The sequence below is a fragment of the Bufo bufo genome, chromosome 7 (assembly GCF_905171765.1).
Source record: "Bufo bufo chromosome 7, aBufBuf1.1, whole genome shotgun sequence".
NCBI lineage: Eukaryota > Metazoa > Chordata > Amphibia > Anura > Bufonidae > Bufo > Bufo bufo.
The window spans coordinates 82978433-83005956 of record NC_053395.1 but is presented as its reverse complement, the minus strand read 5'-3'; the positions used below and the strand labels follow the sequence as shown (position 1 = coordinate 83005956).

At 45.3% G+C, this 27524-nt stretch overlaps 1 protein-coding gene across 2 annotated transcripts in view; it reads left to right on the top strand.

The window, feature by feature from the left end:
* Positions 1–27524, top strand: part of LOC121008919 (katanin interacting protein) — a 311559-nt gene that overhangs the window by 15059 nt on the left and 268976 nt on the right. The window lies entirely within an intron of this gene.

The following is a 27524-nucleotide window of genomic DNA, read 5'->3' as shown; positions in this document are numbered from 1 at the left end:
TGGCCGTACTGTAAAGTGGGGTCTGGTAGAGGACGTCCCCACTCCATGTTTTTTTTTGACTAGGCCCATGTGCAGCACCATGCCCCAAAACTTCCTCATCTCGGCTGCACTGACCGGAGTCCAGCCACCAGCCCTAACCAAAAAGGAGCCCGGGTGTTGAGCAATGAACTTTTGGGCGTACAGGTTCGTTTTCTCCCCCATCAGATTCACAAAGTGGTCACTGAAAAAAAGACTAAAATAGTCATATTCAGTGAAGCCCACTGTGGGAATCTGAATTCCTGGCTGGCCAACAAAATCAGGAATCACAGGCTCAAAATGCTCTGGGGTACACCAGATCACCAGTAGGGGGCTCAGGTGGACTTAACTGGTGCTGCTCGTACTAGTGTGGGCCACAGGGTCCCTGGCATGGCAGACCCCTTGCTCCGCCTGGCGACGTCTCCGCCGCCTTGGGGGCTCATCATCATCACTAGATGATGAGGAGGACGCGGATGACAAGAGGAAGGTGGGGTCATCCTCGTCCTCACTGGGACTCTCGGATTCGGAGGCAAGCCTCCTCCGCCGAGAAGGTCCGGCGGGCCATAGGGGAGTGTGTGTGTGTGCGTGCATGGAAAAATTTATTCAGTGTGTGTGGGGGACGGGTGTTCGCGTACTTTGCCCTACACCTAACAGAAAAAACAAATTACAAAACTAACAAAAAAAAATTAGAAAATCCCAAAAAGTGTAAAAAAATATATATAAAAGATTCAAACGCGCTGTTCAGAGTTACGAAGCTGATCAGCGGTGGGGTGGGCGATGCGCTAACAGTGGTCACAGTCAGTGCATGCAAAAAAAAAAAAAAACACTTGCGCCGCCAAAAAATGTGTGTGTAGTGGCGGGGGGGGGGGCAAGCTTCAGCACCCCTTGGGGGGGGGGGGGGTCTAGGGTCACACAGCTGAGTGATGTAGCACCGGATTGGTCCACAACACAATAAATTTTTTATTTTATTTTTCTCCCTAACTCTCCCTCACGATCCCTGCTTAATCTACCTCTCCCTACCTCTACAAAATACACTGATTTGTGCCTGAGCTGAGCTCCTCCCTCTCCCGCTCCACGGACCTGTATGAGTGGGGAGAGGAGCTTCGGCAATTCAAGATTGCTGCTGCTCCCGCCCACCTGCCCAGCCGGCTAATCAGAAGTGATCCTGAGAGGTGGTGTGACCGCCACCTCTCAGGATCGCAGGACGGTGATTGGTGGTGTATTATCACACCACTGATCACAGTCCTATTCCGGGTTATCTGGTCACCAGAGACCTGAATAACCCGGAGACGCAGCAAATCGCAGGTCTGAATTGACCTGCGGTTTGCTGCATTCGACGACACAGGGAGGGGGGGGGGGGTCACAGGACCCCCCTGGGCATTGTACCAAGGTGCCTGCTCAATGATTTGAGCACGCACCTTGTTCCGATCACTGCCCGCCACGCGGCGGTCATCGGAAATACACAGGGCATACAGGTACGCCCTGTGTCCTTAAGTACCAGGACATCAGGCCTGTGTCCGTAACAGGTTAATGCTTGTCTGACAAGGGTGGATTGGGAACTCAGAGTGTGCCTGGAAAATAAAAAATAGAAGTGACCCCATGTTGTAGACTAAGCAAAACTGGTAGAAAGGGTGGCCAAGCCAAGTAAGCTAGGTTTTTCTGTGGCAATCTGCAGTTTTTATTGATACCATTCTGGAATGTATATGACTTTTTGATAATTTTTTTATTGGGATATGAAGCGACAACAAATGGCAAATCCACAGTTTTGATATTTGATTTTCCATTACTTCGTTCACCGTACGGAACAAATATATTTATGTTTTAATAGTATGGACGCTTTGTGCGTGACAATGATCTTTATTTCTTATAGTTTATTTTTGTCTTTAATATGGCAAAAAGGGGGTGATTTTATTTATTTTTTATTTTTTTTTCCATTTTTTTCCCCAAAACCTCCACAACGGCACTGACAGGAGGGTGTCCCCGCCCCCAGGACAGGAAACAACGCAGGAGCAACAACCCAAAAAGGCCTCCTCCCCCTTACCTCACCAGTCGTTGTTTCCTGTCCTCGGGGCGTAGGCGCGTTCCTGCAGTGTCAGGAAGATCTATTGCGCCCAGCCTGGATCTATTCACCACGTGTTGGGAGGGCTGGTGCAGGAGACGGGTCTCCCGGGGTTGCGTGTGCCACCCTTTCCCATCTCTGGAGTAAGCCCTGCTGGCAGGCATCCCCGGGCTTCACAAATCCCGTGTGCATGTGAAGATCGCACAGGATTTCAGATCACCAGGCGAGATTCTCTTTGGTCACTTCCGGGTTAAAGGTGAGGAGCTGAGATGCCGGCTTTTGTGACCGCAGCTGGCCATCCAGCTCTCACTCACCTGGCGTTTCAGCATGCCTGCCTCTGGAGAAGATACCGCCAGGAAGCCTGGTGATTCTGCCTCTGCCCATAACCCGGTAAGCCTCCTTCCCCAAGGGAGAAAAAAAACTTTTATTATTTGTGCACAGATGTTTTAGAACAATCACCTTTATATTGGGTACTTATGTTCACATCTGGTGAGGTGGTGGCCCTGGTTATATTATGGTGTCTCAGGGTCTTATTACCCCTATGTCTCCCTTTTAGGGCACTGAGACCATGACTTACAAGCCAGCCAGCGAAATGGGTCGCAGAAAATGCGCCATTTGTAAAAAGTCCTTCGCTAGAAAGAGCAAGAAAGCTTTATGTCAAAAGTGCACAGAAAAGATAGTATCTGAGGAATCGCCATCTCTCCTGGAGTCTATGAGGGCAATTATAAAGAAGGAAGTTTATTCCGCTGTTGATTTAAAAATGGCTTCTCACCACGGCCATCTACCTCACAGAGATCCCACACCTCTGATGTTCCGCTTGAATTTGATGAGGGAGCATTAGCTTCTGACTCTGAATCAGCCTCTTCAGATGACGGCTCTGGCAGACCCCTATTCCTTCCAGAAGAGACTGACTGTCTATTAAAATCCATCCGTGCAACCATGCATATTGAGGATGTTAAAGAGGTCCACTCTATACAGGATCACATGTTTCAGGGGCTGGGAGAAAAACGTAGAAGGGTCTTCCCGATCCATAATAATATTAAAGCTTTAATATTGAGGGAATGGAAAGACCCTGAAAAAGAACCACTGTCCCCAATTCCTTCAAAAGGAAATATCCCTTTGAAGAAACAGAAACAAATTTATGGGACAATTCACCTAAGGTGGACGCTCCAGTTGCCCGTATTTCGAAAAAATCTTCCCTCCCGTTTGAGGACATGGGACTTTTGAGGGATCCCATGGATAAGAAATCAGAAAGCATGTTAAAACAATTCTGGGAAACAAATACGGCAATGTTACGCCCTAGCACTGCCTCTTGGTTCAGGGTTAGACGATATCCTTGAAAAGGCATCTGATAAAAAGAAGGGGTTCCCTCTAGAAAATAAATACTACCATGAAAGGCGATCCTTTCAGAATCAAAGAAAGACCAGAACGGACCCTAAAAAGAAAGAGGGTTTCAGGAAATGGCAACCTTCCAAAGGTAGGGGTTTCCTACTTAACCCCGAGAGTACTTCTCGCTCCACCCAATGACGCCAGATATCCTGTAGGGGGCAGATTGAGGGCCTTTGTTCCAGCCTGGGAAAACATCTATACCTCCCCGTGGGTTTTAAATACTCTAAAGGAGGGTCTGAAACTCAGATTTACCTCCCTTCCCACAGATCGATTTACAATAAACAAGAGACTCTCCCCAAAGGGAAAACAACTTTGTGTAGAGTCAGAGGTATCCTCCCTAATAGAAAAGAAAGTACTCCTTCCTGTTCCAAAGGATCATTACAGGAAGGGGTTCTGTTCTCCCGTCTTCCTAGTGCCGAAGCCAAATGGGTCCCTCCGACTAATAATAAACTTAAAATCCCTAAACAGATCAATCGTTTACAAAAGATTCAAAATGGAAACCATAAAATCAACAATAAACCTCCTTCCTCAAGACTGTCTGATGGCTACATTAGATTTACAAGATGCTTACTATCATGTCCCAATATATCCACCCCATCAAAAATATCTAAGAATCGCACTCTTTATAGGAGACGAATTGCGCCATTTCCAATTCAAGGCGCTTCCGTTCGGGCTTGCCTCAGCTCCAAGAGTATTTTCCTAAGTCATGTCCGACGTTATAAAATACCTACATCTCCAAAAGATACTAATAATACCTTACCTGGACGATTTTTTGATAGCAGCAAGCTCCAAAGAGATGCTCGAACTCCACCTCTCCCGGGTTCAAAACTGCTTTACCACTCTAGGGTGGATCATAAACTTTAAGAAGTCGTATCTGTCCCCAGAAAGAAAGAAAATCTTTCTCGGGGTTCTTCTGGACTCTCATCTTCTGATGTCCTTTTTACCGGCAGACAAGAAGGCGAAAATAATGCTGGAAGTCTCCTGATTCTGCTCCCAGAGGACGGCCACCCTCAGGAACATAATGATGATCCTGGGCCTTCTCCCCTCCACGATTCCATCCGTCAGATGGGCTCAGAGCCATTCTCGGGTAATCCAGTCTTTTCTCCTTTCCTCATGGAACGGAACAATCTCTGCCCTGGAGAAGAAGGTTTACCTCCCGAGTGCGGTAAAAACATCTTTAAGTCCAAGTAGAAGGGGGTTGGGTGCGCTCACCTGCTGTTATATCGTAGTCGAAGCACGGATTGCCGTCAGGAACCTGACGGAAACTTTTTCCATTTAGAACATAGGAAGGATAATCCAGCTTCATATCAAACGTGGCAGGTTTATTGTTCAAAGTAGCGCATTAAAATCCATACAAACAGCTCATGTCAATGCATTTGAGAACCCCTTAATACTGATCCTTAATCATGACCACAAGAAGACTGTGTTCACATAGAGTTTTTATACCTAATGGATAGCTGCAGGCACTCTCAGGTGGCCGCAATTATCCAGGTCACACCCCCCTCTGGTCAGCAGAAACATTCTATCTTCTATAAATAGCTAAAAAATAACTACTAAAAAATCTAATAAATACATGTGTACTGCGTCCGTAATGAAGAATCAAATCATGTCTTCGATTAAGACCTTTCGGTATACTAGATTCCATACAAAAGATCCAATATGATTCCATATTTAGCAGCTTCCGTCTGTGGTCTCCACCTCGTATTGGGGAATTAACCCTTTCTAATCCCTGAATTTGCATGCCCATTATGTCGCCTCCGTGCACTCATATGCCAACAATAAATCGTATACCCTGAAACAATATATTAATTGTAACACAACATTCGTGGTATATTGCATTGCATGCTCTATATGTCGCCTCCAATATGTTGGATGCACTACTAATAAGTTAAAAACTAGAATATGTAGACACATTTCGGACATTCCTCATGTCAAAACTAGCACAGTCTCTGCGGTCAGTGCACATTATGCGGCAGTGCACGGAGGAGACATAACGGGTATGCAAGTTCAGGGATTAGAAAGGGTTAATTCCCCAATATGAGGTGGAGACCACAGAAGGAAGCTTCTAAATAGGGAATCATATTGGATCTTTTGTATGGAATCTAGTATACCGAAAGGTCTTAATCGAAGACCTGATTTGATTCTTCATTACTGACGCAGTACACATGTATTTATTCGATTTTTTTTATTTATTTTTTTTGTCGTTATTTTTTAGCTATTTATATAAGATCGAATGTTTCTGCTGACCAGAGGGGGGTGTGACCTGGATAATTGCGGCCACCTGAGGGTGCCTGCAGCTATCCATTAGGTATAAAAACTCTATGTGAACACAGTCTTCTTGTGGTCATGATTAAGGATCAGTATTAAGGGGATCCGAAATGCATTGACATGAGCTGTTTGTATGGATTTTAATGCACTACTTTGAACAATAAAGCTGCCACGTTTGATATGAAGCTGGATTATCCTTCCTTTGTTCTACATTTAAAAACGTCTTTAAGGTGGTGGCAAGTACAGAAACACCTAGACACGGGGGTCTATTGGAGACAGAAGTAAGTGATGCTAATTACCACAGACGCCAGTGGTTCAGGATGGGGAGGCCATGCGAACGGAAGGTACATACAGGGCGAATGGGGCCCAGATATGATAGATGCCTCATCAAATGTAAAAGAGCTCATGGCCATCTTCAAGGTCGTTACGTCTCTTCACACGCCCTCTTTCTCAAAGCACGTAAAAGTATTGTCTGACAATACTACAGCGGTCGCCTACCTCAACAGGCAAGGGGGGACAAAGAGTCGCTCTTTAGCAGCGGTAGCTCACAACATTCCTTTCTGCCCAGAAAAAATATCGTCCATTTCGGCAGTTCATGTGAAAGGAGATCAAAATCTCGTGGCCGATTTTTTTGAGCCGGACAACAGTCAAAGAAGGAGAATGGTCCTTAGATCCCCAAGTATTCAAAAAGATCTGTGAAAAATGGGGCTGTCCGGAAATAGACTTATTTGCCACAAGGGAAAACAAACAAACCAAAAAGTTCTGCTCCCTCTCTGGGCAGGGCCAGCCGCTTTGGTTAGATGCTCTAGCCCAACCTTGGCCGAGCAGTCTATTGTATGCCCCCCCCCCCCTTCAGCCTAATACCGAGAACGCTGATGAAAATAGAGGAAGAACGAGCTTGTGTGACCTTACTGGCCAAGGAGAGCTTGGTTTCCTCTACTGCTGAAACTGTCCGAGGGGATTTACTGGACATTACCACAGAACATGGACCTTCTTCATCAGGGTCCCATGTGGCATCCAAACTTAAAACAACTGAACCTGACGGCCTGGAAATTGAACGGTCAGCGCTAAAAGAGAAAGGTCTGTCAAATGAGGTTGTTGCTACTCTCATGCTGAGCCGCAAACCAATTACCTCGAAAATATACCTGAGGACCTGGAAAGCCTTCCGGACCTTTTCAAAAAATTCTCTTTATCCTGACATCCCTTAAATTCTAGAGTTCCTGCACTCTAAAGGTTCAGATATCTGTCCTCAGTGCCTTTCTGGATTTAAGACTGGCCGATTCCCCTCCTTATTAAACGCTTTATCAAGGGGGCTACCAGAAAGATTACGACTGTTCGTTCCATGGTTCCTCCGTGGGATCTGAGTCTAGTCCTCTCAGTCTTAATGGAGCCTCCATTTGAATCGGTGGATGAAATCTCTCTAAAACTATTAACTTACAAGACAGTATTCTTAGTAGCAATAACCACCGCCAGAAGAATTGGGGAGATACAGGCCTTCTCCTGTAAGACGCTGTCACGGATGGTGATGCAGAAAGCTGGAACTTATAAATAAACATCCGACTGGCTTGATCACAAACTAAGGAGCATATGGGTGAGCCCTATAAAACCCCTAGAGCTCTCCCTGACTACTATGCCCATGCAAAGGTCTTTATGGTAGACTATTGCATGCCCACGTACCTTATACTGTGTGACACCTGAAAACCCTATAATAGTGAGGGGACACGAGTCAGGGTCACCTAGAATCAAGCCAGTAAGGAAACACAAATAAAGGAAAAGGACTTATCTGAGGAATCAGCAGTAGGAGCCTCCAGCAGTGAACAACTCATCCAGGAAGAAGTATAAACCGCAAAGTGAGGCAGTATGGGAGGGAATATAAAGGGAGACAATTAATGTAAATAGGTGACAGCTGGGAGAAGGAAAAGAGATGACAAAGTGAAACCAAAACAAAGAACCTCATGCAAGAGGTAGAGAAGAACGTCTAACACAGGGCTTGACAAATTTCCTTGGAATCTAGGAGCCAGCTAAAAAAGTTAGGAGCCAGGCGGAGCCGCGTCATAAAGCCCCTAGTAGGTGCCCCCATAGTGCCCCCCCCCCCCCACTTCTCCGTAGAGCCCCCCCAATAATGCTGTATACCATGTTACATATACCGCCGCTCTGTCCCCAGACCCTATTGACTATAATGGGGACGGGGGTGGAGCTCCGGCGCAGCATGGCAGTTCGCGGTGAGAGGCCGCCGGACTAAAAAGTTGGACATGCAGTACTTTTAGTCCGACGGCCTTTCACCATGCACTGCCGTGCTGCGCCAGAGCTCTGCCCCTATTATAGTCAATGGGGACAGAGCTGCGGTCCGGCGAAACAGCGGAAGGACGGATCCGACAGGGTGAACAGCCTGCTGGATCCGTCCTGCCGCAAGTGTGAAAGTACCCTTAGTTCTATAGCTACTGAATGAAGACGGAAGAAGGGATGCCTTTAACATATAGATCTCCTTGAGAAGCCAATTTGATCCTAAAGGGTTAATTCAAACTGTAATCTAAACTGTGTCCTGTCACTTTTATCTCTCTGCTCCTGTCCCTAATCTTATCACTACTGCAAAAGCATCAGCACAGCCTCAGTGTAACATGTTCTAGAGTCTGACTGACTGTTCTTTTAACTCAAAGAATCGAATGAGTCTCTAACTAATCGGATCTTTAGATTCTTAACCTGTGACTCATTCGATTCTTTCTTCTCCCTGTACTTGTGTCAGTGACTCAGAGCTGCTAGTGCTTGCCTTGCCTCAGCTCTGATTGGTTGGTGGGCGGGGAGGGGAGGGGCTGGCAGAAGCAGCTTCCACTCTAGGATCAGATTACACTCCTCCCGAGTCCCTCCCCTCCCTGCTGCCAGCGTCTCTGCTATTGTGTGCTGTGACGGAGCTGTTTCAAACGGTGCTGCCTCCGGACAGAACGGCAGCTCCGCACCCGACGCCCGGGCACCTTTGAAAACGGGCTGACAAATACCCAAGCGCCAGGACTAAATTCCTGGTCGCCATGGCGACCTGGCGCCTGGGATTTGTCGAGCCCTGGTCTAACAGACCTTCTCACAGAACTGGCGGTGACAGACGCCCTATTTGTCCATTCTAGACGATCGTATAATTCTAAGGCACTGTCCCTCATTTCTTCCTAAAGTGATCTCCTCTTTCCATTGTGGTCAAGAAATCTCGCTGCCAACCTTTTGCCCACATCCTTCCTCTGAAAAAGAGAAGAAATTTCAGAACCTGGATGTAAGAAGATCTGTGTTGGCCTATCTAAAGGCCACGGAGGCGTTTAGACGTTAGACGATCGGACCAACTTTTCCTTCAACACTAGGGGGGCCAATAAAGGAAAAGCCGCCAGCAAGTCTACCATAGCCAGGTGGATTCGGGATGTCATCTCCACTGCTTACATCAAGAAAGACCTTTTACCTTCTGTAGGAATAAGAGCCCACTCCACTAGGGCAGTTTCATCCTCGGGGGCAGAATCAGCCTCTGTCTCTTTAGACCAGATTTGTAAAGCGGCCACCTGGGCGAGTCCCATGACTTTCTACAACCACTATAAACTAGATGTCCAAAAGAATCTGGACTTATCCTTTGGGCGTAGAGTTCTTGCCGCTGTTGTCCCGCCCTAGTAGATTACTCTGCTAATCCTCCTGTCAGTGCCGTTGTGGAGGTGCCGGGGAAAAGTATAAATTACTCTTACCGGTAATCAGATTTTCCAATAACCTCCACAATGGCACTGAGTTTTTCCCTCCCAAACTGAAATGTATGTTTATTGATTTCTGCAAGTATTATGCTTCTTATATTGTAAAATGATGTAATTTGATATTTTAATACAATTTTCTTTTTGCATCTTCTTCGAGTACTCTCTTCCTGACTGGTGAGGTAAGGTGGGAGTAGGCCTTTTTGGGTTGTTGCTCCTGCGTTGTTTCCTGTCCTGGGGGCGGGGACACCCTCCTGTCAGTGCCGTTGGGGAGGTTATTGGAAAATCCAATACCGGTAAGAGTAATTTATACTTTTTTTTTCCATTTATTTTTTATTTTTAATAGGGGGACTTTAACATCCGTTCGTCTGATCGCTTCTCCTATAGACTGCAATGATTTAGCATTGCAACCAATAGCAGATTTACTGTGTTCCTATTGAGCCCTGCCACAGGCAGGCTTTTATAGAATCTTCGATGTGGCTGTCGCCGTGGCAGGCCTTGGAGTCTTCCAATGGCCCAATGCTGCCATAACAACTCCAATGCTGCCATAACAACTTCAATCTTGGCACGTGGGGTCTGTTCTGGCCCTGGAAGCGAATAGCTCCAGGGGAAAGTTGCATCAGACACCATGGTCACAATTGACCACAGCATGTGAAGGGTTAAATGTCCCTCATTGTCGTCATTGCAGATCGCAGACAGACTTCTACTGTACATGTATAGCGGTGGTCGGGAAGGGGTTAAAATTAGTCATTCCTCCATATAACTAGGGCATTCACTGTTTATAATAGTGCTCGAGAACACCCCTGTCTATTGAAAAACTTTTATTACCTTTGTATCCAAATTGTCACGTTTCAAACCCAGGACCTTCTGTATGGGAGGCAAAAACCTTACCAGCTGAGCCCCACGCTTGACTACTCTGAGCGAAAGAACTTTCTCTAAGTAAAATTGTTCGCTAGTATTCATGTAGAATTCACTTCTGTCTACAGATACATCTCTATATTCCAGGATATTGAAATAACAGCAAAAGTTTTCATTTATTTAGTAATCACAAAAATGTAATGGAGAAAAATAAATTCCAACATTACAACTCTATCTCTATCTCTATCTCTCTCTATCTCTATCTCTCTATCTCTCTATCTCTCTCTCTCTCTCTCTCTCTATATATATATATATATATATATATATATATATATATATATATACTGTATATATATATATATATATATATATATATAAAAATACAAATAGTGCAGCAGCACAGTCAGATGAGATGTACCGGGTGCAAACTCCCCACAGAGGTCGGCTCTTCCTCCACGAAATATATAAAAAACGAATGATGAGGCAGCACTTCCAGTATGAGGTGAACGGGTGAGGAACCCCAACTTTATTCAAGCGACGTTTCGGCCTGCTCAATGAGGCCTTTCTCAAGCTACATAACAGTGCATATAACAGGGTATAAATACATCCCCCAATCAGTACAATTCAATTACAATCAGTGGTTAGGCGTGACTACAAACCAGTCACGTGATCATTAACCATTTAAACACATGACATAGGTGTATAGTAAACATTCTCATGTTGTGAGCATACAAACATTTCATAAGTGATCTATGATGCCAAAATAAATAATATAGCGAGATAAATCTCTGTGTATCCATTACATTTAAATAGAATATGCATCTCTCTCCATTTAATATGTGATTACCCATATCGAACACTGTGCAAAACGTGTTAGGTACATACAGGGTTAAAAACATATGTTGCTGGTACAGCCGTACCTTAATACAGATTAAAAACATCAGGACGGAGCTCACCATACTTGAGTTCTTGGAACCGGCCGGCATTGGCGTCCCCTCGTCGGCGATGCGCATGCGCCGAGCCCGACGCCATTGGCCACGCCCCCCGATACAGCCGCGCTCACACGTGACAGCTCCATGGACCGCAGCGTCATCCCCTGGAGCGCACCGCAGGGAAAACAGCTGAAAGGGGAGGGAGGTCAAGGCATGTGACTCAGCGTCAGACGCATAGCACTTGGGGGTGTGCCGAAGTGACCATGGTGATGTAAACAGTACGGAGACTAGCGGGCATACGCACCATAACTAGGACCCTTATATAAGCACATAGTCCAGATCCCAATACACCTATAGGTACATTTAGTCAGCTCAGCGGGTAGGCGATCTAGCTCTGCCAGCGCACCCAGAGCGACCGCCCAATTCACACTGGCCTTCCCCAATGCACCTTATTAATGTGTGGTTACGATGGGACACACCTCCCATCTACCTACACCTATAGCACTGATGTGTGTAGGAGAACTCCACCAGCTCCCAGTGTGTGGCTAGTGAAATCACACCCCATCAGTACCAATAAGAGAACTATCAGATATCAATAGTTAAAAAATGCTTCATGCCAGTGATCCAGGTCATCAGTCGCAGTCCCGCAAGTCTCCACACAATGGTCACTATCACGCTCTGGTATCCAAGGTCATTAGGCGGCTCCATCCAGTACATAGACAAAGGCTCATCAAGATCATCAAAAGTCATCTAGAATGAATGAAAAATTGTATCAATATACATTGTTTATTTAATCAGACACATTAGCACTGTTATATGTCTCCCACACCAGACAGAGTGGTCAAGGACCCCCACGTCGGCGTGCGCTGCACCTATCCATCACCCACATAATTCCCATCTACATTCCGCATTAAGGCCGTCGGGCTTCAGTGTCCGTAACCTATGTATCCACATAATCTCACGTTGCTTAAGTAATCTTTCCCTGCTACCTCCCCGTTTGAGTGGGGGGATATGATCTATCACCCTGAACTTGAGATCTTTCTCACCGTGACCTGCCTCAATGAAGTGCTTGGGCACGGGAAGGTCTCTCCTTTTTTGCCTAAACGAGTACCTGTGATAGTTCATTCTCGTCTTGACCTCACAAGTGGTCTCCCCCACATAAAAGAGATTGCAGGGGCAAGACAAGAGATAAATCACGAATGAACTATCACAGGTCAAGAAATGCCGTATTTCAAATTCTTTCTTCATTATTGGGTGTGTGAATTGCTCACCTTTTAGCATATAGCTACAGTTTACGCAACCTAAACATGGGTAGCATCCGTATTTCTTACGACCTAAATAGGTCTGGATAGGGGTTTTACCCCCTGTCACCTCAGCTTTAACTAGCTTATCTCTCAGGCTCGGTGCTCGCCTGTAGGACATCAGAGGAGGTACGGAGAATTCTTTAACCTTTTTAAAGTTGCTGTACAGTATTGGCCAGTGCTTTTTGATAGCGTCTGCTACCTGATAGCTACCCTCCGTGAAAGTTGAGATGAACGGCACTCTAATCTGTTTGTTAATGTCTTTCGGGGTCCTTGATTCCAGTTCATCCCGCTGTCTCTGAACTAGTCTTCTAGGATATCCCCTATTGACAAACTTGTCCGCCATTTGCGACAATCTCGTGTCACGTGTCTTGGGGTCTTTAACAATACGTTGCACACGGAGAAACTGGCTCCGTGGCAAGGTTTTGACCATGGACCGTGGGTGACAGCTCTCGAACTTCAACAACTTGTTGCAGTCCGTCGGCTTAGTGTATAAGTCGGTCACAAGTATCGTACCTTGTTTGATCACCATGGTATCCAAAAATTGGACCTGCTCGGTGGAGTATGTTAGAGTAAACTGTATATCTGGGTCTATTGTATTCAAAAAAATGTGGAAATCGGCCAACTCACTTTCAGTGCCGTCCCAGATGACAAAGACATCGTCTATGTATCTCCACCACCCCCGCACAAGGCTGAAGTGGTGGGACACATAGACGTGCTCAGCCTCCAGGCCCGACATGAAGATGTTGGCGTAAGTCGGCGCCATATTCGAACCCATAGCGGTTCCCCGCTGTTGTAAAAAATAACCATCCTGAAAAGCAAAATAATTGTACCTCAAAACTACACCGAGCAGGTCCAATATGAACTCTCTACATTCATCAGTATACTGGGTGGAAACCAGACATTTCCAGACTGACTCTACACCCCTATCATGATTTATAGAGGTGTAGAGGCTCACCACATCGAAGGAGACCAGCAGGATCCTATCCGTCACCTCCACCTCAGCAATCCTATTAAGGAAGTCACCTGTGTCACGTATGTAGGATCTAGCTCCTACAGCAAACACTCTCAGTATTTTATCCAGGAAGATGGCTACATTAGAGAACACAGACTCCCTCCCGGAGACAATGGGTCTCCCCGGGGGGTTCTGTAAACTCTTATGAATTTTAGGTAACACATACATCAATGGTGTTTTGGGGTGTGTTATCAATAGATACTTGTAAAGAGCTTCATCGATCAAACCTCCTACTTTAGCTCTATCAAGTATATTAGTGATAACCTTCATCACCTCAAATTTAGGGTCATGATTCAGCTGTCTATACACCAGCGGGTCTCCCAGCTGCCTCTGTATCTCTGAGACGTACCATTGGGTGTCCATCACAACAACGGCTCCCCCCTTATCGGCCGGTTTGACCGTGAGGGAGCCGTTGTTGCAAAGTTCACCCAATGCACGTATCTCGGCTGACTTCATATTAGGGCAGTGTACGGGAGCATCTTGATAAAGCTGTCAACAAGCTTAAAGAGGCCCTCCCTATACAGGACTATGATACCTATCTGACTAACTGCTCTACTTATCTGGAGAAATTCAGGAGAGAACAGGAGGCTATCAAACGGCGCAAATGGTTGCGTGATGAGGAGGATTACCGACGTGGTAATGTGTATACCTGGCAAGATCCAAAAGGCCAAAGAAGACAACCCTATTATGGTAACCCCAGTGCCAACAATAATAAAAAAAGTTACACCAACCCTAGGAGGAGAATGGCATCTACAAATGAAGATGGAGCCACACTTACTACACAGCGACATGGAGATGATTTTTTAGGTCCTGCCATGGATCCAAAAGGACCAGACGTGGTGGACAGAGACAATACAAATGGAGAAAAAGAACAACGGAATGTAAGGAATCGGCCACTAAGGAAAAGGAATCCATAGTGGTAAATATTTCTTCCCATGTTTTGACTGATGCACAAACAGAGCTCCTATCTAAGGGGTTAACATTTTGCCCTGCAGTGGGAGTTGATTGGTATCAGCTTGAAGTAGATCTGCAAAAATTTTTTAGAAGCATCAAGCTGAAAGTGTGGTTTTCTGAGAATGATCAGCATGCGACTGGTGGCGACACTGAGCACGGTTGTGAACTCTCTCTTCGGGGTGTGGGCCTACACGCCAAGAGTGACTTCACACCGCAGATTAAGAGTCCGGCCATAGACGCATTTATTAATGCAGTGAGGGTGGATATTGAGCATCTGAAAGACTCATTGTCTGAAAGGGGGCTCAAGCACCCTAATATGAAGTCAGCCGAGATACGTGCATTGGGTGAACTTTGCAACAACGGCTCCCTCACGGTCAAACCGGCCGATAAGGGGGGAGCCGTTGTTGTGATGGACACCCAATGGTACGTCTCAGAGATACAGAGGCAGCTGGGAGACCCGCTGGTGTATAGACAACTGAATCATGACCCTAAATTTGAGGTGATGAAGGTTATCACTAATATACTTGATAGAGCTAAAGTAGGAGGTTTGATCGATGAAGCTCTTTACAAGTATCTATTGATAACACACCCCAAAACACCATTGATGTATGTGTTACCTAAAATTCATAAGAGTTTACAGAACCCCCCGGGGAGACCCATTGTCTCCGGGAGGGAGTCTGTGTTCTCTAATGTAGCCATCTTCCTGGATAAAATACTGAGAGTGTTTGCTGTAGGAGCTAGATCCTACATACGTGACACAGGTGACTTCCTTAATAGGATTGCTGAGGTGGAGGTGACGGATAGGATCCTGCTGGTCTCCTTCGATGTGGTGAGCCTCTACACCTCTATAAATCATGATAGGGGTGTAGAGGCAGTCAGGAAATGTCTGGTTTCCACCCAGTATACTGATGAATGTAGAGAGTTCATATTGGACCTGCTCGGTGTAGTTTTGAGGTACAATTATTTTGCTTTTCAGGATGGTTATTTTTTACAACAGCGGGGAACCGCTATGGGTTCGAATATGGCGCCGACTTACGCCAACATCTTCATGTCGGGCCTGGAGGCTGAGCACGTCTATGTGTCCCACCACTTCAGCCTTGTGCGGGGGTGGTGGAGATACATAGACGATGTCTTTGTCATCTGGGACGGCACTGAAAGTGAGTTGGCCGATTTCCACATTTTTTTGAATACAATAGACCCAGATATACAGTTTACTCTAACATACTCCACCGAGCAGGTCCAATTTTTGGATACCATGGTGATCAAACAAGGTACGATACTTGTGACCGACTTATACACTAAGCCGACGGACTGCAACAAGTTGTTGAAGTTTGAGAGCTGTCACCCACGGTCCATGGTCAAAACCTTGCCACGGAGCCAGTTTCTCCGTGTGCAACGTATTGTTAAAGACCCCAAGACACGTGACACGAGATTGTCGCAAATGGCGGACAAGTTTGTCAATAGGGGATATCCTAGAAGATTGATACAATTTTTCATTCATTCTAGATGACTTTTGATGATCTTGATGAGCCTTTGTCTATGTACTGGATGGAGCCGCCTAATGACCTTGGATACCAGAGCGTGATAGTGACCATTGTGTGGAGACTTGCGGGACTGCGACTGATGACCTGGATCACTGGCATGAAGCATTTTTTAACTATTGATATCTGATAGTTCTCTTATTGGTACTGATGGGGTGTGATTTCACTAGCCACACACTGGGAGCTGGTGGAGTTCTCCTACACACATCAGTGCTATAGGTGTAGGTAGATGAGAGGTGTGTCCCATCGTAACCACACATTAATAAGGTGCATTGGGGAAGGCCAGTGTGAATTGGGCGGTCGCTCTGGGTGCGCTGGCAGAGCTAGATCGCCTACCCGCTGAGCTGACTAAATGTACCTATAGGTGTATTGGGATCTGGACTATGTGCTTATATAAGGGTCCTAGTTATGGTGCGTATGCCCGCTAGTCTCCGTACTGTTTACATCACCATGGTCACTTCGGCACACCCCCAAGTGCTATGCGTCTGACGCTGAGTCACATGCCTTGACCTCCCTCCCCTTTCAGCTGTTTTCCCTGCGGTGCGCTCCAGGGGATGACGCTGCGGTCCATGGAGCTGTCACGTGTGAGCGCGGCTGTATCGGGGGGCGTGGCCAATGGCGTCGGGCTCGGCGCATGCGCATCGCCGACGAGGGGACGCCAATGCCGGCCGGTTCCAAGAACTCAAGTATGGTGAGCTCCGTCCTGATGTTTTTAATCTGTATTAAGGTACGGCTGTACCAGCAACATATGTTTTTAACCCTGTATGTACCTAACACGTTTTGCACAGTGTTCGATATGGGTAATCACATATTAAATGGAGAGAGATGCATATTCTATTTAAATGTAATGGATACACAGAGATTTATCTCGCTATATTATTTATTTTGGCATCATAGATCACTTATGAAATGTTTGTATGCTCACAACATGAGAATGTTTACTATACACCTATGTCATGTGTTTAAATGGTTAATGATCACGTGACTGGTTTGTAGTCACGCCTAACCACTGATTGTAATTGAATTGTACTGATTGGGGGATGTATTTATACCCTGTTATATGCACTGTTATGTAGCTTGAGAAAGGTCTCATTGAGCAGGCCGAAACGTCGCTTGAATAAAGTTGGGGTTCCTCACCCGTTCACCTCATACTGGAAGTGCTGCCTCATCATTCGTTTTTTATATATATATATATATATATATATATATATATATATATACACATACACACCGTATTTTCCACTTTATAAGACTAATTTTTTCCCCAAAAGTGGGGGGGAAATAGCTGTCCGTCTTATAAAGCGAATAGAGCAATATTACATGGCTGGTACATCGCAGGCCATGCTGTGTTGCATAGGCATAGTGGCTTGCGATGTACCAATGTGCCAGTGACATGTAAACATGGGCGCTATCAGGGTAGTAGCTGCTGCACTGGAGGCGGGGCCCAACTTAATGAAGTTCAGTGACTGCGCCCTGTGGAGGACTCTGTTATGAGGATCTGTGGAGGACACTGTTATAGGGAGATTACTAGTAGTTTAGCAAAGCAGCACTGCTAAGGGCTGATGCATACACTTTACATGTGATGGCTGCTCTGATGGTGCCCAATGTAATGGGCTCAGATCCCCCGATAACGGTGTCCTCCACAGATCCCCATAACGGTGTCCTCCACAGATCCCCATAACGGTGTCCTCCACAGATCCCCATAACGGTGTCCTCCACAGATCCCCATAACGGTGTCCTCCACAGATCCCCATAACGGTGTCCTCCACAGATCCCCATAACGGTGTCCTCCACAGATCCCCATAACGGTGTCCTCCACAGATCCCCATAACGGTGTCCTCCACAGATCCCCATAACGGTGTCCTCCACAGATCCCCATAACGGTGTCCTCCACAGATCCCCATAACGGTGTCCTCCACAGATCCCCATAACGGTGTCCTCCACAGATCCCCATAACGGTGTCCTCCACAGACCCCCATAACGGTGTCCTCCACAGACCCCCATAACGGTGTCCTCCACAGACCCCCATAACGGTGTCCTCCACAGACCCCCATAACGGTGTCCTCCACAGACCCCCATAACGGTGTCCTCCACAGACCCCCATAACGGTGTCCTCCACAGATCCCCATAACGGTGTCCTCCACAGACCCCCATAACGGTGTCCTCCACAGACCCCCATAACGGTGTCCTCCACAGACCCCCATAACGGTGTCCTCCACAGACCCCCATAACGGTGTCCTCCACAGACCCCCATAACGGTGTCCTCCACAGACCCCCATAACGGTGTCCTCCACAGACCCCCATAACGGTGTCCTCCACAGACCCCCATAACGGTGTCCTCCACAGACCCCCATAACGGTGTCCTCCACAGACCCCCATAACGGTGTCCTCCACAGACCCCCATAACGGTGTCCTCCACAGACCCCCATAACGGTGTCCTCCACAGACCCCCATAACGGTGTCCTCCACAGACCCCCATAACGGTGTCCTCCACAGACCCCCATAACGGTGTCCTCCACAGACCCCCATAACGGTGTACACCCACATTTTTCACTTTCACAAGAGGAAACAGGACAGAATGCACCCCACATTTCGTTCCCCATTTCCCCCCGAATACGCCAACACCCCATATGTGCTAAAAAAATTATGTATGGCCGCACAGCAGGCTTCAGAGTGGAAGGAGCACCATATGGCGATTAGGAGAGAGGATTTAGCTGAAATGGTAATTGGGAGCTATGTCGCATATGAAGACACCCTGAGGTGGCTCTAGAGTGGAAACCCCCAAAAAGTGACCCCATTCCGGAAACTACACCCCTTAAGGAATATTTCAAGGTGTGTAGTGAGCACTTAGACCCATCAGGCATTTCACAGAATTGGGTAACGCTTGGCTGTGAAAACAATTTTTAACTTTCACAAGGGGTAACGGGACAAAATGCACCCCACATTTTGTTCCACATTTCCCCCCGAATACGCAAATAACCCATATGTGCTCACAAAATGATGTATGGGCGCATGGCAGGGTTCTAGAGCACCCCCGTACGAACATTTTAAGTGGCGGAAAGGGTACTTTTTAGCAAACAGGTGTCTCGCAGAATTACTTGAGAGAAGCATTTCAAAGCACACATTTGTAAAAAGGAAAAATTACTAGCAGACCCCAATTTTTCACTTTCACAAAGAGTTAAAGGACAAAATGCACCCCAGTATATGTTCCCCATTTTCTCCCCATTTTGCGAACACCCCATATGTGCTCGTAGTCTGCTGTATTGGCACACAGCAGGCCTCTAGAGGCAAAGTGCAAAATATGGATTATAGCTGCCATGTTGCATTAAATAAATTCCTGAGGTCCCCAAAAATGAAAAACCCCAAGAAGTAACCTCATTTCGGAAAGAGCACCCCTGTACGGGGCAGGTTTCGCATTGGTAAATGGTGTCTTTCCTTATCCCTCTTTTGTGACACACCCTGCATCTTTTCTGGGTCCTTCCCTTCCTTGCTGTCTGGGGGACTTGACCTGGAATATGTTGCCCTGGTACAACACGGGCACCATGACTTCCTGCCTGGGTTTGATAAATTAGGGCCTTGATAACTACCTCTTGGAACTGAAGGAAAGTTCCTCTTTGGCCTGAAGATTGAAATAGGATGTACGCATTGCACATTGTCATCTGTGCAATGTGTACGGCCAGCTTTTTGTACCACACTTTTGTTTTTCGTATGGCACTGTAGGGCTTCATAAGTTGATCTGCAAGATCCACCTCTCCCATGTGCCTGTTGTAATCAAGGATGCAGTCTGGTTTGGGGACAGTGGTAGTGGTATCTCATACAGCGGCAGGGGAGATGGCGCTAGTGTGAATGGTGGTCAGTACAAGGACGTACCTCTTGTCCTTGTACTTAACCTCCAGCATATTCTCATTGCAGAGAGCCCTACTTTTGCCCATTCTCAGTGGTTGCCCTACCAGGGATCTAGAGAGGCCTCTTTGATTTTTGAGTACTGTGCCGCAAGCCACAGTACCCCTGGCAGTTAGGGACCTGAATAGGGGTATGCTGGTATAATAGTTATCCACATTAGAGGTGGTAACCCTTATCCAGCAGTGGGTGCAGTAATTCCCACACAATCTTCCCACTAACTCCTAGGATGGGGGGGGCATTCTGGGGGTTCTATCCTGGAATCTTTCCCTTCGTAAACGTGGAATTTGTGGGTATACCCAGAGCTACTCTCACAGAGTTTGTATATTTTTATGCCATACCTTGCCCGTTTGCTAGGCAGGTATTGGCGGAATCTAATCCTTTCTTTTGAACAATAATAGGTACTAGTCTACACTGTCATTTTTCTCTGGGTTGTACACCTCAGCAAACTTGTTACTGAAGTGGTCAATGACAGGCCTAACCTTGAACAGTCGGTCAAATGTTGGGTCGTTTTGGAGTGGGCACTATGTATTGTCATTGTAGTGTAGGAATTTTCGGATTGATTCAAATCTCTTCTGGATCATGGACTGACTGTAACTTGGAGTCTGGTAGAAAATGTCAGAACTCCAATATTGTCTAACGTTTGGCTTCTTTACTACGCCCATATGTAGCACGAGTCCCCAAACTTCTTCATCTCTGCTGCATCTACTGGGATCCAACCTAGGGGTCTAGCGTCTGGCGAACTAGAGTTTTGAGCAATTAATTTTTGGGCGTACAAATTGGTTTGGGCCACCATTAAATTTACAAAATCTTCAGAGAAGAAGATTTTGAAAAAAATCTAGCTCAGTTAAGCCCGCACAATCTATCAGAATTCTTGAGTTGCCCACAAACTCAGGAATTTGGGGCTGATAATCGTCAGGTGGGCTGCCTCCTCTGCTACCCTGAAGCGCCTTCTAGAGGGTCCCTCATCAGCGGATGAATGATGAGGGCGTAGAAGAGTAGAGGAAAGTGGCATCCTCTTCTCCATCACTGGCAGACTCAGTATCGGATGCAAGCATGGCGTATGCCTCTTCAGCTGAGTATAGTCGTTGGGATGGACAGGCCATTTTTATTTTATTGGGGTGTGACATGTGAAACGTGTAAACCTTTATTTAGTGTGGGGTGTGTATGTAGTGTTTTCACATGTGAAGGGGCTTTTAGAAAATTTTAAATTACATTTAGAAGAAAAGTTGTAATAAAAAAAAAAGTTCCTTGCAAAAAAAGTCTTTTCTGCACAGAAAAAAAGTCTTTTCTGCACAGAAAAAAAAAAAAATTGCAGTGCAAACTGAGCAGACGTGATCAGTAATTGACACTACTGATCGGTTCTCAGTGGTTGCAAAATGCATGTACGCTATCTGCAGTTATTTTTTCACACACAAAAAAATGTGAAAAAAAAAACTAAAAATGAGCACAGATCGTGTGTGCGTGCAAAAACTGTAGTATAAAACTTTACTACATTGAACACTGGCTAAAAATGTACCATAACTTATATCTACTGTATATATAGAAAGACAGAGGCCTCATTGAGTAAGCTGAAACGTTGCCTGGGAATAAAAGGGTCATCACCTTTTACCCTGACTTTCACCCTGCCTTATTCTTTTGGAAATATATATATATATATATATATAAAAAAAAAGGGGGAAAGGGCAGCACTCCACTGGATAAAAATAAAATAAACTTTATTTACCCATAGGCAACAGCGACGTTTCGGCTCATACACAGGAGCCTTCCTCAAGCAGTGTGCATACATCAAAAACTCTGGGTACATATAGTGTTTCAACCAATTAAGAGCAATTACATGTTAAGTGTACATAATTAATAAAAAAATCAAACTACATGATGCCATATAAATATAAAAAGCAATGAAGCCAAACATGTGTGAATATTAAATCGTGATACGTACAATAGCAAAATAATATGATAGATATGAATAGTACAATACATTTATATTACACAAATCACATAACAAGTGCCAGCTGTGAATGATTACATAAAGTGCAAAGTGCTTACTGTTACAGGTGATAACCATAATGGAAGCGGGAGGGAGAGCGGCTGTTGTCCATGTAGACATGTGCGATCCGGCGTGCCTGGACCGCAACCGCGCATGCCCCTATGACGCATAAACTGTGCTTCCGTCTAGCATTAGCCTCGTCACGCAACGCATGCGCTCTTGGGCTACAATGCTAACGCGGCCATTTTGGATAAGGGCAGAACGCCCACTGAGTTACGCTGCTATTGAAAACAACTAATTGTCCCGGTATATCGCAGGCTCGGGGTGAAAGAGGACATATATACATGTCCGAGTGTCTCAGCGGCTAAGAGGACTAAGGAGAAGGCCAACACCTACAAATTGAAGTGGGCACCCCACCAAGACTATAGAGCGGTAGCGCATCCGCATGTAAATGCCGAGTCGCACCGCTACTTCAGTCAAAGTCCATCCATCGCCACCTCACTCTGAGGGTTCTCCTCATCACACCCCGCCATACTAATAACGGAATCTGGGTTAAAGATACAGAAGTAGTTATTTAAGGAAATGCACAAGTCTAAAGATCATGTAGTGCATGGGCAGACGCGTCCAGACATCGTGACCACACAGCCCCCATGGGCATAATGCCACCTCCCCAAACTCCGAATCCAATGAAAATTTATCTGAAAAAATAAAAAAATAAAAAAGAGAGAAAAAAAGAATACATTAAAATTTTTTTTACAAAGATCAAGAAACTTGTTCTTGACCAGAAAAGACTTGCAGAATAAACCTTAGGATATATGTTTTGTATACACAAATCACATATTACACAGAAAGATAGTCGACATTCAGAATGCAACGAGAGAGGGCAAACCACGCAGTTAGCTCACTCCAACCCTATAGTCCACATTAAGACCACATGGCTGTAGAGAATTAAGCGTAAAGATCCACTTGAGCTCTCTCCTTTTTAGGAGTCCAATCCTGTTGCCACCTCTCCTTGGCATTGGTATATGGTCAATGATGTAACACCTCAGATCTTTCTCAGTGTGTTTATGGTTGGTAAAGTGTTTAGAGACTGGTAAATCCAGCCGTTTCTTCCTCACACTAAGTCGATGATTATTAAATCTTGTCTTGAAGTCAGTTGATGTTTCTCCAACGTATAGCAAATTACATGGACAAACAATCACGTAAACAACGTGATTGGAGTCACAAGTCAGATAATGTCTTATCTGATATGAGACCCCAGTTTGTGGGTGTATAAAGGACCTACCCTTGATCATGTATTTGCAATTTACGCAGGACAAACATGGAAAGCAACCAACACTGGCACCAGTCAGTGTGAGTTGTCTTGACATTTTTGAGGTTCCTACGTCTGCCCTAACCAACTGGTCCCTAAGACTCTTAGATCTGCGATAGGACATAATAGGGGGGGAAAGAAATTCCTTAACCATATTATGACAACCACCCAATATGCCCCAGTGACGTCGAATAATGTTGTTAATGTCAACGCTCTGTTCACAGTGGGTGGAAATAAAAGGAATCCTATTCTTTTTCACTTGTTGTACTTTCCTTTTAAGGATGTCATCCCTGTTGAGTTGACCGACCAATTTCTTTTTCTCATGTAGCAATTTGGTTGGATAACCTCGTTGCTCAAATTTATGCAGTACTATATCTAGCGTGTTATTCGATGTAGTGGGGTCAGAGACTATACGTTTAACTCTCAGAAACTGAGAGTATGGGAGAGATTTTACCATCGATCTAGGATGATTGCTGTTGTAAGTCAATAGTGTGTTCCTGTCGGTAGGTTTCGTAAACAATTCTGTCTCTATTTTACCAGCCGACAGAATCACACGGGTATCGAGGAACTGCATCTCCACTGGAGAATGTACCAAGGTGAACTGCAGTGCCTCATCAACTCCATTGAGGTAACCATGGAAATCAAAAAGTTTCCGCAGATCACCAGTCCAGATGAGGAAGATGTCGTCTATGTACCGCCACCACGCCCTGATGTATTGGAAGTGGTGGTTTCCATAGACGACATCTTCCTCAAACCGACGCATAAAAATATTCGCGTAAGTTGGGGCCACATTGGACCCCATCGCCACGCCCTGTTCTTGTACATAATATGAGTCCTGAAATAAGAAGTAATTTTGTCTGAGTACAATTTCAAGCAAAGATAGTATAAATTGCTGAGCACCTTCTGTAAATGTGGATTTCTCCAACATGGAAGAAATGGCTGTCAAACCCTTATGATGATCTATTGATGTATAGAGTGAGGTCACATCAAACGATGCTAATGTCACATCCGACACATCAGTCAGATCAATCCCCTGCAGTTTAAGCAAAAAGTCGCTAGTATCGCGAATGTATGAACTGCCTCCACATGCAAAACCGCATAAGATCTTATCAAGAAAAATGGATATATGACTAAATATTGAATCGGAGCCCGAGACAATGGGGCGGCCAGGTGGATCAACGAGGGACTTGTGGATCTTAGGCAACACATAGAGTACTGGAGTAACAGGATGTGCCACTGTAAGAAAATCCACAAGCCCCTCGTCAATGACCCCCGCATGAAGAGCCTCCGTCAATACATTATCAATCAACCCTGCAATTTTAAATCTTGGGTCAGAGTCAATGTGTCTATAGATGGTTCTATCACCCAAGATAGAACCATCTATAGACACATTGACTCTGACCCAAGATTTAAAATTGCAGGGTTGATTGATAATGTATTGACGGAGGCTCTTCATGCGGGGGTCATTGATGAGGGGCTTGTGGATTTTCTTACAGTGGCACATCCTGTTACTCCAGTACTCTATGTGTTGCCTAAGATCCACAAGTCCCTCGTTGATCCACCTGGCCGCCCCATTGTCTCGGGCTCCGATTCAATATTTAGTCATATATCCATTTTTCTTGATAAGATCTTATGCGGTTTTGCATGTGGAGGCAGTTCATACATTCGCGATACTAGCGACTTTTTGCTTAAACTGCAGGGGATTGATCTGACTGATGTGTCGGATGTGACATTAGCATCGTTTGATGTGACCTCACTCTATACATCAATAGATCATCATAAGGGTTTGACAGCCATTTCTTCCATGTTGGAGAAATCCACATTTACAGAAGGTGCTCAGCAATTTATACTATCTTTGCTTGAAATTGTACTCAGACAAAATTACTTCTTATTTCAGGACTCATATTATGTACAAGAACAGGGCGTGGCGATGGGGTCCAATGTGGCCCCAACTTACGCGAATATTTTTATGCGTCGGTTTGAGGAAGATGTCGTCTATGGAAACCACCACTTCCAATACATCAGGGCGTGGTGGCGGTACATAGACGACATCTTCCTCATCTGGACTGGTGATCTGCGGAAACTTTTTGATTTCCATGGTTACCTCAATGGAGTTGATGAGGCACTGCAGTTCACCTTGGTACATTCTCCAGTGGAGATGCAGTTCCTCGATACCCGTGTGATTCTGTCGGCTGGTAAAATAGAGACAGAATTGTTTACGAAACCTACCGACAGGAACACACTATTGACTTACAACAGCAATCATCCTAGATCGATGGTAAAATCTCTCCCATACTCTCAGTTTCTGAGAGTTAAACGTATAGTCTCTGACCCCACTACATCGAATAACACGCTAGATATAGTACTGCATAAATTTGAGCAACGAGGTTATCCAACCAAATTGCTACATGAGAAAAAGAAATTGGTCGGTCAACTCAACAGGGATGACATCCTTAAAAGGAAAGTACAACAAGTGAAAAAGAATAGGATTCCTTTTATTTCCACCCACTGTGAACAGAGCGTTGACATTAACAACATTATTCGACGTCACTGGGGCATATTGGGTGGTTGTCATAATATGGTTAAGGAATTTCTTTCCCCCCCTATTATGTCCTATCGCAGATCTAAGAGTCTTAGGGACCAGTTGGTTAGGGCAGACGTAGGAACCTCAAAAATGTCAAGACAACTCACACTGACTGGTGCCAGTGTTGGTTGCTTTCCATGTTTGTCCTGCGTAAATTGCAAATACATGATCAAGGGTAGGTCCTTTATACACCCACAAACTGGGGTCTCATATCAGATAAGACATTATCTGACTTGTGACTCCAATCACGTTGTTTACGTGATTGTTTGTCCATGTAATTTGCTATACGTTGGAGAAACATCAACTGACTTCAAGACAAGATTTAATAATCATCGACTTAGTGTGAGGAAGAAACGGCTGGATTTACCAGTCTCTAAACACTTTACCAACCATAAACACACTGAGAAAGATCTGAGGTGTTACATCATTGACCATATACCAATGCCAAGGAGAGGTGGCAACAGGATTGGACTCCTAAAAAGGAGAGAGCTCAAGTGGATCTTTACGCTTAATTCTCTACAGCCATGTGGTCTTAATGTGGACTATAGGGTTGGAGTGAGCTAACTGCGTGGTTTGCCCTCTCTCGTTGCATTCTGAATGTCGACTGTCTTTCTGTGTAATATGTGATTTGTGTATACAAAACATATATCCTAAGGTTTATTCTGCAAGTCTTTTCTGGTCAAGAACAAGTTTTTTGATCTTTGTAAAAAAAATTTTAATGTATTCTTTTTTTCTCTCTTTTTTATTTTTTTATTTTTTCAGATAAATTTTCATTGGATTCGGAGTTTGGGGAGGTGGCATTATGCCCATGGGGGCTGTGTGGTCACGATGTCTGGACGCGTCTGCCCATGCACTACATGATCTTTAGACTTGTGCATTTCCTTAAATAACTACTTCTGTATCTTTAACCCAGATTCCGTTATTAGTATGGCGGGGTGTGATGAGGAGAACCCTCAGAGTGAGGTGGCGATGGATGGACTTTGACTGAAGTAGCGGTGCGACTCGGCATTTACATGCGGATGCGCTACCGCTCTATAGTCTTGGTGGGGTGCCCACTTCAATTTGTAGGTGTTGGCCTTCTCCTTAGTCCTCTTAGCCGCTGAGACACTCGGACATGTATATATGTCCTCTTTCACCCCGAGCCTGCGATATACCGGGACAATTAGTTGTTTTCAATAGCAGCGTAACTCAGTGGGCGTTCTGCCCTTATCCAAAATGGCCGCGTTAGCATTGTAGCCCAAGAGCGCATGCGTTGCGTGACGAGGCTAATGCTAGACGGAAGCACAGTTTATGCGTCATAGGGGCATGCGCGGTTGCGGTCCAGGCACGCCGGATCGCACATGTCTACATGGACAACAGCCGCTCTCCCTCCCGCTTCCATTATGGTTATCACCTGTAACAGTAAGCACTTTGCACTTTATGTAATCATTCACAGCTGGCACTTGTTATGTGATTTGTGTAATATAAATGTATTGTACTATTCATATCTATCATATTATTTTGCTATTGTACGTATCACGATTTAATATTCACACATGTTTGGCTTCATTGCTTTTTATATTTATATGGCATCATGTAGTTTGATTTTTTTATTAATTATGTACACTTAACATGTAATTGCTCTTAATTGGTTGAAACACTATATGTACCCAGAGTTTTTGATGTATGCACACTGCTTGAGGAAGGCTCCTGTGTA